At 42.5% G+C, this 12,255-nt stretch overlaps 1 protein-coding gene across 17 annotated transcripts in view; it reads right to left on the bottom strand.

The window, feature by feature from the left end:
• PTPN5 (protein tyrosine phosphatase non-receptor type 5) overlaps positions 1 to 11,960 on the bottom strand; it is a 91,056-nt gene extending 79,096 nt beyond the window's left edge. For 5 of the 17 annotated variants that reach the window (XM_054828817.1, XM_054828818.1, XM_054828805.1 and 2 more), the window contains exons 1-2: positions 11,342 to 11,552; positions 6,982 to 7,142 (exon numbers count right to left, since the gene is read on the bottom strand). The gene's annotated coding sequence lies outside the window, so the exon portion shown is untranslated. Of the gene's footprint in view, positions 1 to 6,981; positions 7,143 to 8,118; positions 8,266 to 11,131; positions 11,254 to 11,341; positions 11,592 to 11,943 lie in introns of those variants that run through there. The other 12 variants (XM_054828820.1, XM_054828816.1, XM_054828810.1 and 9 more) reach the window with 9 other exon arrangements.
• Positions 11,961 to 12,255: the final 295 nt, after the last annotated feature.

Raw genomic sequence — 12,255 nt, forward strand, 5'->3', positions numbered from 1 at the left:
AGTATTTCAGGAAATGGCCTAGAAACAACTGGATGGATCAATGTGACATTTTCCAGGACCAATACTGGTTTCAAGATGGTATTTCCAAATACCCGCTGTGCTCTCAGAATCAGAGACCATGATGTCCATAGCAATCAGTTGCAAAAGGGGAACAAAATCTAGAAGCAAATGATTCTTTTATGCATCCTGTAGTGGTGGTCATCAGCTCATTTCAGTCCATGACAAAGTCCCTCACAAACAAGGCATCATGCATGTGTGTGTTTCCTCTTATAACTGACAGGGAGATCTCAACAGCCAGTTCGTTATCAGCTAATAACATTCTAGGCTAATAGCCTGCAATAAACTTGATCCCAGGGATACTGAATGTCATGAAAGCAAAGTTAACCACAAACACTCCTCAAAAAGCTTTTTGTCCAAATCTAAGAAAGATCTGCAAGTTACCACTGCTGTTGCTAGTATTAAAGGCTCCAGAAGACTGTTATCAATGTGCAAAAAATTGTCATTAACTCTGAAAACCCTTATCCCTTCCAAATGCACTGAACACACTTTGCTTAAGGACAAACACACAACACATTGTAACAAAAGGACTAAAGAAATCACAGAACTGCAGTATCATATCCTAACCTACCTCATCGTATTTCCTCAATTCAAAAGCCATAAATATAGAATAATTTCCCCCAAAAAATTCATGTTAGATGGCACATCAGCTACTGTGTTAAAGCAACACTGACAAATATTAGAGAAAAAAATTACAAAAATATTTAAAGCAGCTGTATGCAGTGAGTTTTATATAATCTCCCTGGTTTTAGCTACTTATACATCATCTTTAATTATCTGGGGTTTGCTCATCTTCAGGTCATCACATATTGAATCCCTTTGATTTACTTTAGCTGACACAGGTAATTAGCTCTCCAGAGGTTTGGAACGTTCTTCTCATTATTGCTCATATTTTTTTACTTCAGCTACTTGTTTCTGCGGAAGCACTCAGTTGCCACTAATTTTATGCTAAACAGAGACTTCTTCCAGCTAAGCTGTTGCTGGATTTACGGGCAACCTGCTGCAATCTGCGGCTTCAGACATTATGAGTGTAGGTGATTCTATAGCTTTCGGGGAAAAGCTGCTTCTTTCATACTTTGACAGTATCAAGCAGAAGCTGCTAATCTGAGAGGATGTAGTGGACAAAGAGGGCAGTTTGCACTTCCTTGGTTTGAAGTCTTTGTGGCAGAAGGTTACTCGGCTCTTTGTGAAAAGGAGACAAATACATAGCTAGAGGAGAGGACACTTAGGCTGGAGAGGTGACAGACACAGATGGAAGGGATGAAAGCCATACACAGAGCAGCAGAGCTTGGCATCGCTGAAAAAATGAAGAAAAGCTTGTAGACACAGATAGGAAACTCTATATACCAAACTGGAATAAACATCCAGTTTCAAGGACAATAAATCAGCTTAGAGATCTGCTCTCAATTTCTACTTCTGTTCAGTATCAACAACCGAGGTAGTAAATGGGATGCTTTAATAAAGTAAATTCCCAAATGACAGCAGACACTATTCCAGCTTTGGACTGCCTTCTCTTCCCAGTGTGATCAGGGAGCAATCTCACAGGCAGAGCTTTACAAATCCCATGCCACCAGATAAATGCCAGTAGCCTGTGACAGACCACAGTAAAGCCAGAGATAGTGTTAGCAGGACCTGACTTTTAAGCAAGCTTGCCAAGCAGAAGAGAATCTTTTTCTAAATCCTGGGTATCCAGGCAATGGTATCCTCTGTCCAAACACAGGAACTAGCACCATGCCTGAATCAGTGTCTTACCACCGACACACTTTTTTGGGTTAAAAAACCCTTTATGTAACATTAAAGTCATGCCCAGGACTAACACAAAGCAACAGTTCTCAATTTAATCTAATGCAAACTAATACAACATAATCTAATCCACTCAAGGATAACAGACTGAAAACTGATGTACTGAGCTGCACAGAATACACTGCAGATAAAACATACTGTTGCTAAATTGATGGTTCTCTCATTATCTAGCGTCACTACAAAACTTTAGAGCACTGAGTCTCCATTTGTGATCTGCTGCCCACTGGCAACATGCAGAACTGCGGCAAATGGCCAAAACTATATTCAGAAGCAAGATCTACAGTGTTTCCAATCAGGAGTTTGAGGAGTTAGGGTGCCAGAGACTGCACATGAAATTCAAAGGGACAATGTTTTTTTCCTAAAAAATTCAGGACATACACTATTGTACATGATGCTTAAAGCTCAAAAGAGGTAAAAGTTAAGAGCAAATGGCAATGCCTACTTCAGGGAAAAAATACGTAATTGAGAAACTAGGGATGTTATAAAACTTACATAGCATGGAGAATGTTACACATGCTTGCAGTAATTTACCACAAAGAACAGAGCACGTAAGGATCTGAAAACATGGTTTAAGACAATAAATAACGGGCTAAAATGCACACAGCATTTGGGCACTCAACTCCTTATGTATGTAAGTGCAAGTTAGGCAACCTGTAAGTATGTGAGAAGTCCCTCTCTAATTTAAAAGAAAATGTTAACTATTTTAATTTTGGGGCCATTCTAAACAGGCTCTGAAGTGCAGAAGTAATCACGAGCAGAATAAAATAGCCATTACATGCTTTTTAGTCACAGGATTTGTTACAATAATTCAAGAAGCTCCCAGCAGTTTCATAACAAAGTAGTCACATCTGCAGTTTCACAGAAATGATCACGTCTGTGCCAATGTTTCATCTTACGAATGTTTGCAGGCTCTGATTTCCATGTTTAGAAGAGGACTGAAACAAGCCAATTAGTTAAATTATTCCACCTCTCTGCCTTGCTATTCTCAAACTTAAGGAGCAAATGCTGTGGTCAGTGTAATGGTATGGTGGCAGGGATCTGTACTGGCAAGGGAGGCTCTGCTCCTAAAGGAGACAGCTACAGCCAAGCCCCAGGCTGGTAATACGCACTGAGACTGAAAATGAGGGAACAGATGCTGTTGGAGTACCAAATGGAAGATGTTCTGGAACAGAAAATAAACAAATCTAGCCATACTCAACAAGTCAAGGTACAGGAAGGAAGCAGCAAGTCTCTGTTCCTAAACAGGCTCCACAGAACCATCAGAAAAAATGTACTGCCTGATGAATAAAATGGATTCCCTTTCTCAGAATCTCTGGATGATGCTAGAAAAAAAGATTAAGCATATTTTATTTACCTGTATTAAAAAACCAACAAGAAAAAATCCAAACAAACAGGCAAGTGTAATTCGGTGAACTGACAGTAAATTCAAAAGTGATATCATACACCCAAGGGAATGCTTCAAATAACAATTCTGGCAAAGCAAGTACTCTCTTAGAGAGGCTGAATCAAGATGCCTAGCTTGTTTCTAAGTGTTCTGACCTAAGCAGTATGACCTAAATCTTGCAAGAGTGGAGAAAAATGAAACCTCAAGCATATAAGGACTCTCACTGCCATTAGCAGGCCTGCAGTAGTCTGCCTTCCTTATTATTTTATGGGAGTATATACCTGTATTTTAAGTAGCCCAAATTTCGGTCAAGTCCAAGACACCACTATGAGATGCAAAATTTCATTACTGATTGAGAAACACATGGAACACATCCAAGGAGATCCAGCTGCCTGCCTTTTGAGTAGGTAGCTACTCAATAGTGGAATTGTAAGAATAGGTCTCTAGAGTGGCTGTGTGGAAAAGCTTCTGGTGTTTGCGTGCTGTCACCACGGCTGCACGTGACAACTGCCAACCTACAACCCATTGTCTGCTTGTGATGACTCAATTTTTGAAGACCAGCTGGGATCAGTGAGCAAGTTCAATGGACTGTTCTGCTCCTCCTTACTTTTCTCAACCAAAGAAGGAACTTCTCAACTCCTCCTCTCCCCATCCCTTTACCATTCACTTACAATCATCATTCTACACATGTGAAGTAAAGCTGTGGTCCCGGCAAGCTGATGGGAGGCAGGAATGGGGCAACAAAAACCAACCCTTCTTTAAGAATGAAATTAGCACCTGCCTGCCAAAAAACAAAACAAAACAAACCCCACTAGTTACTGTTGGTTTAGCCCACTTCAGCTTTTTTAATCCTGCCTTCCAAGAGGATCCAAAGCTTGTTATACTCCAGTGGAGCCCTCCCCTTATCTCACATCCATAAAGTATTCACCTCCACCTAAAAGAGTCTGCAATGCTGTTGGTTGCTAAAAATCCCTTGCCATTGAAGCAGCAGGAGGGGAAAGAAGCTAGTAATTGGAATGACCTGCTTTTACAGACTGTAAGTCATCTATTATGAAAATAGTTATTATTTATAGCACCTGAGAGACGCAGTTCAGAACAAATAGTCTCACCATGCAAAATTCTGAGCTTTTTTCAGTAGTTTTGGTTATTCAGTGATACCTGAAAAAGCTCACTGCATCTTTACAAAATGCCAGCATTTTTATTTCCTAACAAACTCTAAGATACCATTAGAGGCTCATGATATCGCTGGTGTTAGAAATGGAATGTGTTCTCCCACAGAAGGGGAACAGCAACTATCTGCAGGGAAAAAGGAAATGTTTGTGTCTCGGGGTAGAAACCACAAGGATTGCTACTTTCTGGGGTGTGGAATTAGGGGGAAAAAAAAAAGAGATACAACTTCATTTTGGAAGTGAGGTATACATTAATTCAAATGAATTAATAATCTAAACTCATCTAAGCTGCCTCTGCTAAGAGGTGAAATCAGCAGACAAATAAACTATACATTAAATGATAAGTAGTATGCTGTAGTTTCAATAATGAAATAACGTATGCACAAACTTAGTTTTAGTAAATACAAATGGTCCTGAAAGCTTTGATAAAGTCTTTAAGGATGTGAAAGTTTCAAGTTTCTGTGTCTAAGAATGTCAGAAACAATATAGGTAGGTTATGGGGAAAAAAAGACCTGAAAGGAAGTATAGATGAAATAACTGAAGGTAATCAAAACATTCTAAATTATATCTCAATAAAAACATTGTTTTCTAAAAGATTTTCAATTTTAAATTAAGTTCAGTCACAATTTTTGAATATGTTTTAAGTCACAGGCCAACACTGAATTTGTTGTAATACTTCTTTTGACTCATTTGCAATGATTTCATAGGCTGATATGGTCCCACAGTGCAAATACGCAGGAGCTTGACACGAAAAACATAACTTACAACTTGTATATTACAAAGAAAATCTAAAATACTTACCGATTTTTAACAAATTTCCTACAAATAATTTACTTTTTTTTTTGAAAGGACAATTCCCTTCAAGCTTCTTGTTTGTTGCTTTGCATGCATCAACAGTCCCCACTGTCCCATGTCTGCTCCTTTGCCATTTATTTCAAACAATTTTATACTTTACTGACTTCAGTTTAGAGATCAGTACTATTCTCACACCAATATTCAACACCTAATTCGCCGTGACACATAATGCAAGTTATCTTTACCTGTACCCCTTGCAGTTGAGTAAAGGGTATATGGCTCCAGACACACAGAGAACTCAGAGGATCTAGGGAGATTGTGATTTCTAGGTATAATTCTGGTTTCAGTAAACATGCATTTCAAGAAATAACAAATGTCACAGAGTCGCTTCTCTGCTGCACTAGTAATACAAGATGCATCATTACCTGAATAAACAGCTACAACTGTAAATAGAAAGTATTCTGTTCACTATACAGATACAAAACAAACAAGGGAGTGGATATCTAAGAGGACATTTAACCTTAACTTCTCATATTGGGTTTACAGATGAAAATATGTATCTTTATCAAAGCACATGTACTTTGAAGATCTTCATACTTTTGTTACACTTCAACTTGCAGTGTTATTGGGCTGCTTTTGTTGTTTTACTGTCCTTTAGGTTTAGAGGTGATTTCACCAACTTCCACAATAGTACTTTACATCTGTCTGTCTACACAGGAGGACCTACCAGAATAGCCATTCTGAATATTTATGCATACACATTTCCATGTTCACAGTCTGCTTCTGTAAGAGGAGTGCACATGTGGAAAATAAGCTTGGTACACTAATGTGAGCAAATTTCTGTATGTAAATTAGCCTTCCATTTCCCGATGAAATACATCCATCTCCTGCATCTCTCAAGGTCACATAAGAATGAATGACAGGATTTGATCACTGTCTACTTATAAATAGAAACATATTTCGCAAGATTGCTTTCTGCATTTACTGTTTCTTACAAGAACTGTGTAATGAAGGTGAATGGAAATGGAAGCCACAGATAAGATTCTTCCACTTTTTGAAATGGAAAAAATCTAAGTCCACTGGACTTGTCCACTAAAATATCCACTAGTACTGATTTCCCCCCCCACCCAGGAGCAGTTATCAATCTTATCTCTGCCAAGTAGAGTGTTATTTTTGTATTTAATATTGGAGTTACAACTGTGTAATGCATTTCTGGCACAATATGCAGTGTTAGTGTCCTAGCCTCCTGACAGGACCTTATACTGCAAAAAGCCTTGGTAACAAAAAAGACTTTGCAAGGGTATGGACATCATTCATATGAAAAAATTTGCATACTTTATGACATCAATGATTTCATGACCTTTATCAACTGCAGGTTCCAAAAAGCCTTCTGCAAACAAACCAACATCTTTGGAACACACAGCTTTCAAAATGGAGACTCCTTTGGAACCAGTAGTTTCAGTCATGCTATAAAGCTTACAGCATCCATTTCCTAGATTTCCTAGCAGTGCTAGAACCAAAGTAGTTCAGAAATTATGGGTGCAGATCTCAGGTTCATCAGGGTAAATAAAATTACTTCCTCTAATGTAGAGGGATTCAATTCACACTCACATGTAGAGAAAACCTAGTTGTTCCACAGTCACATTGGTGTAACTGAACAGAAACAAATGCATCTACACAGGCCTTGAAAGCAGACTCTAGCCAACTATTAAGTTTCTTCAGTGCAGTAACTTCTTGTAAAGTTAAGGACATCTAGTCCTCCTTAACACTTACAATTTCAGACTAGACTACGGTGCCATCTTATGCTGTCAGTGTCTGCCAGGAACTCTGGAGTTCTATCCTCCATCAGCTTCTTTAAGGAACATTCTTATCTTGCACAAAACTGCTGTCTTCAGAGTCCTGGGCGCTCATCAGCATTTTTAATGAAACATGATCTGTGGACAAACGAGCGGTAGAACAATTCTAGTGATATATGAATTACAACATTTGAATGATTTAAAAAAGCAGTGTAATTAAGACTAGCTGTGTCATAGCTTATGCAGTTTGATGAAGTGGTATAGGCACACAGACATCAGTCTGGATAGTGACATGTTAGCTATGTGTGTGACAGTGGGCAAAACTAGCGAGCAGGCTCTGTACACTGCAGCTATTAGTAACTTTTCATTGAAACATTCAAAATCTGCCTGAACCTCTGGCACATCCAGAAGTACCAAATTTGCACACACAGGACTATGAAGATAAGGTTCATCCTAAACAAATTCATGCACATAAAAGATATGATCTGCAGTTGTCACTCTTTCTAGCACTCACTGCTATTTGAAGTCAGCATCACATATTCAATTCTTTTAGAAAAGATGGTCTAAATGGCTTTACTATACTGTGGTGATTGACAAGGCTAATCTGAAGGTGTTTATCTGATGAAATAAAGGGAGATCACAATCTCCCTGTAACTTAGGCAAGTTGCTTATACCTGAAGGGTGAGTTTACGTCAAAAACAAGAGTTCCCATTAACAAATGTAGTTGTGTCCACAGGTCAGCATTGCTATAAAAATGCAGAAGGTCACACTATCTAGCAGTTATACCCAGAAGCACAGTAATAAAACACAGAATGAAACTAGTTATGATACAGAATCACAAAGAAAACAAGAAACTTTTTTTTAATGCTAGAGGTCCACCTCTTAAAAATACTAAATATTTTGGGCAGCTACCCTTGACCTTAAACCAGGATCAAACAGTTACCTTCTACTACATCAGACCCTTAGAGCTGCAAACAGAGCCCCACAAACAAGTTATGAAAAGCTTCTCCTGCCCCAAAGAGGTTAGGAGTCAGGTTATATGCAGCAGATAACTAAGCAAGAAAGGGCTAAAAGGAAAAAAAGACACAAACCAAGAACATACAGAACCACTTACTGTAATTCTAGCTGGTCACAAATCAGGAGTCTTACAATGCAGGAGCTCAAATCTGACTTCTACCATGCAAATTATAACCATACTAGCTCTTTAAAACATTGCTCAAAATCACAGGGCAAGTCGGTTCCATACCATTAAGGGAGGAGTCTGAAAAGAGCCAAAAAAGAATTACTATGCCTGAGCTCCACAGTGAGATAAAAAAATCCTGTCACCTTCCAGAGATATTCAAGATCCTTGCCTTTCTTGAATACTGTGGCTTGCTCACTATGTGGTAGCACACACACATACAGCACACACATACTCTGCATCTCTTCTGGCCTTATTCTCCTAAAGATACTTCAGTACAAATCAGCTCTTCAGTTCTTAACTTTCACTTGCATGTTTTGTTTGCAGGGAGTCTCAAATATCCTCTAAAGTAGAAACACTTTATATCTGAAGACTAAAAATAAACTCTTTAAAGCGTCAGCTTAAACCAAGAACCCGTGCCCTATCATAGGTTGAATCTTGGGTCCCATCAATCACACTTTGCTGTGGCCTACACAGGATAAGAAGAGAACCAAAAGAGAACTGCGATAGCAAAATTCTCAGTGATTTTAGTGAAGATGGGATTCTGCCATGCACTTTTAAAAAAAGCTAAAATTCAGAAAGCCTTTTCTACAAAAGCCTACAGGGCTCTCATCTCCACTGCCTCTTCTGCCTTTTGACTCAACATCCCACAGGACAGAGTGATCTGGTTAAGCAACTAACAACCACCAAACTCCCTGACTTTTGGCAAGGGTTTGTTTGTGGACAATTGTGAGGTACAGCCAAACAAGTGGAATTCTTTAACGTAGTCTGTTAGGCAGATATATTCATTTTATTCTAGAAACAGAAATTTCCTAATTTGTACATTAACTTCACTCCCTTTGTTAAACAAACTTAACTTCCCTATCTCATCTCTTCTCTTGACAAGCCCAAACCAGAGCTAAATAGCTGATCTTTTTAGGCAGAGGCAGAAAGTCAGAATAGAATTTTTTTTTTCCTCCTGTGCTGCAAATCAGTGTAATTGCTCCTCCTGCAGCAACATCTGCCTTTCCAGATACTGAGAAAGCAGATACTGGAAAGCATCCTGCTACATAATGGAATTTTGAGATCCAGAAACCAAAATAAATGCTTGTAAATAACTTTTCTTCCCCCCCCCCCCCCCCGCTTTTTTTTAAACACAAACTGCGTAACAGAAAACAGCTCTTCCATTTCAAAACAGTTTTGGTACTTAAAAGCTGAATGTGTTTATTTGCTTTTCTGCTGTGTACCTTATCAATATTAATATCAAAAGATGCATGCTATAATCATTCAAATTTGCATTCTTGTTGTGTATTCTACCATTTATTGCACTAAATTGTTACTAAATTGATGGTCTTGCTATTTAAAGGCTCTTGTTCTAGTTTTACATGCATGACATCCAGTTGGCAACTCTCTCTGCAGTGGAGTGACAAACATTTTAACGCTTAGCCCTTAAACCACAATGATAATGCTAAATGAGAAGTGAAAAAAACCCCAAAGCCAACAACAAAATACTACGAAGAATAATGCCTGTGCAATTATAACAAAATGAATTATACAAGTGAACACGATGTGCTTACCTTCCTGCACGCACCTACTGAAAACACTGGGACTCATTACATGAAAATGTAAAATAAAGAGTTCAGGTGTCCATTTTATTCACATTCATGTCAACAGGCTAAATTTTCTCTCAAAGGGTGCATATTGAGCCTCTTAACAATCCTTGGCTTCAGATATATAACCCTAATTCAAATATATCAATGAAAACATTGGTGAAAGCACTACATTCCACTACTCCAAAGAAACAAATTGGAAAACAAGTATAGGGTAAGCAGAGATATAATTTTTTACTTCAGATATTCCACACAGTAAAATTCAGCACGCTGTCACGTACCACACAAATTCCGCTGAAATCAGTGTGAGCTCTGGGTCTATCTAAGATTTGAACTTGGTCCCATAAGTGTATAATTTATACAACAAAGAAGTTATCTCAAACTGCCTAACAAAACACTGTGATTAAAACAAAAAATTGCTTCCTCAGTATACATAACACTAATGAAATAAAAAGAGGGCAATGCAGCCACATTTCTTTTGAATCAGTTATTTATTGCCTGAACGCAGCACAGAATCTGATCCACAGCTGCAAATCTTTGCCAATCCGGTGACAGCCAGTGGAGGTGGATCCACACCTCATAAACTTTATAATAACACTGCAATACAAAGGCTTAACCTACTAAATTTGTTTTTCCTTTCCAAGTAAAATGTAAGAATCACAGTCTCACTAAAACATAATTGCCTAACAAGATAACCATATGTAAAGTTTGAAAAAAGTCTTAATTGTAAATAAGCTCACAGGGCACACGTGAAGCCTCTCCTGTTCCACCCAAAATCCAGCTGCACAGGTCTCCAGCTTCCCAAGACTTTATTACCTACAACGCCAACTATCCTGCTCTCAGCACTGCCATCTAGTAGAAAGTGGCAGTGTACCACGGGCTGCCTGTCACATCAGCTCAAAGGCAGCAATATTCCCGGAAAGCATCGCAAAGCTGTTGCTGCTGCTAAAATTTTAACTGCAACCAGGAGTTAACTACCGAGTATACTGGTTTGAAAGCAGCCTCTCCTAAATCCCCTGGTCCTTCCCAAGCGAGAACCGCTAAGCGCATACACCACCGTCTGCTTCGCGTATCTCGGCGTGTTCTTTGGCGAGGGAAAAGAGAAATTCATATTGCCAACCTTGTGCACTCCGCCACCACGCCCCGGGCCCTGACACCGGCTGGCGGAGGGCAGGGAGAGGAGCGGGCGCCTCGGCGGCGTAAGCGGCGCCGGAGGAGCCGGGCTGCCGGCTGCCCTCAGCACTCCTCGCAGGTTCACGGGCAGCTCCGTGGAGACCGCGGGAGCGGGCGCGCACCGCCGGCTGCTCCCCCCTCCCCAGCCCCTCCGCGCATCGGCCGGGCTGCTGCGGCTTGCCCACCTCCGAGTCCCGTCCTTCCCCGGGGGACTGGGCTGCCGCTGTTGCATATCTCTCTGTACAGCAGGACGAGATGGGAAGCGGCTGCAGGAAAAGCCAAGCAAGGGACCTGCCCTGCCCGCCGCCCCCGCCGCCAGCCGAAAGCGCAGCCTCCGGCGTGCAGCCGCCCCCCGCAGCCCCGGGAGCGGCCGCCGCAGCACGGCACAGCCTTACCTCCCCTCCCTGGCTCCGGGGATCCGCCGCTGCCTACCGCGCCCGCCCCCACCTGCGCCGTTCCTCCCAGCCTCACACTCAGGTGCGGAGGGAGCACAAAGGCAGAGCCGCCCGCTGCAGCGCAGGGAAGCGCGGCGGGGGGCAGCGGGCCCTCGCGCGCCGCGCCTCTCCCTCGCCGAACCCCCAGCCCTGCAGTGCACTGCACCGGCCCCCCGGCAGCCACCCGCACTCCTCCTCTCCCCTCCCCACTACCGAGCGCCCTGCCCGCCTCAGTCCGCTGCGGGGCGCGCGCGCCAGCCGGCACGCCCCCTCCACCCGAAACCGTTACGACCGTTTAAAACCGTTACAACTTGCCCCGCGCCTCTCCTCAAAACCCCCTCAAACCCCTTCCTCTTCTCAGTGGTGCGGTTGGTGCTGGGACTACGATGCGCCTCTCAGCCTCGGGAACTTCCCCTACCCCGGGGAGAGCTGAGGGGGACCCGCCGCCCCACGTACCCCCCCACACCATTGACACAGACCGCACTCGCTAGCCGGCGAGCGGCGGGGGCAGGCGGTCCCTTTCCGCCGGCGCGCCGCCCCCGCAGCCCCCGGCAGACACGTACGCGCAGATCGCCACAGCGCCCTGCCTCCCCTCCGCTAGAGGCACGGACCCCTCAGCTTGGCGCTGTTGCCAGACAGAGCGGCCGCCGAGCCCTTCTGTCGCCGCTGAGTGGGTGTGTGTGCAGGGGGCACAGGTAATGAGCGGGCAGGAGAGGAGCGCCCGCCTCCCTCCGAGGCGGGAAGGTCTGTGGTGCAAAACCGCTCCCTCCCTCCTCCCCACCCAGTCTCTGCAGATGCCCCCGGGAAGGGCTGCGAGGCTGGCAGCGACAACAGCCGCCCCCTCCCCCGGGAAAGCTGTTCTCCCTCCTTCTCCC

Source organism: Grus americana, chromosome 5, assembly GCF_028858705.1.
Source record: "Grus americana isolate bGruAme1 chromosome 5, bGruAme1.mat, whole genome shotgun sequence".
NCBI lineage: Eukaryota > Metazoa > Chordata > Aves > Gruiformes > Gruidae > Grus > Grus americana.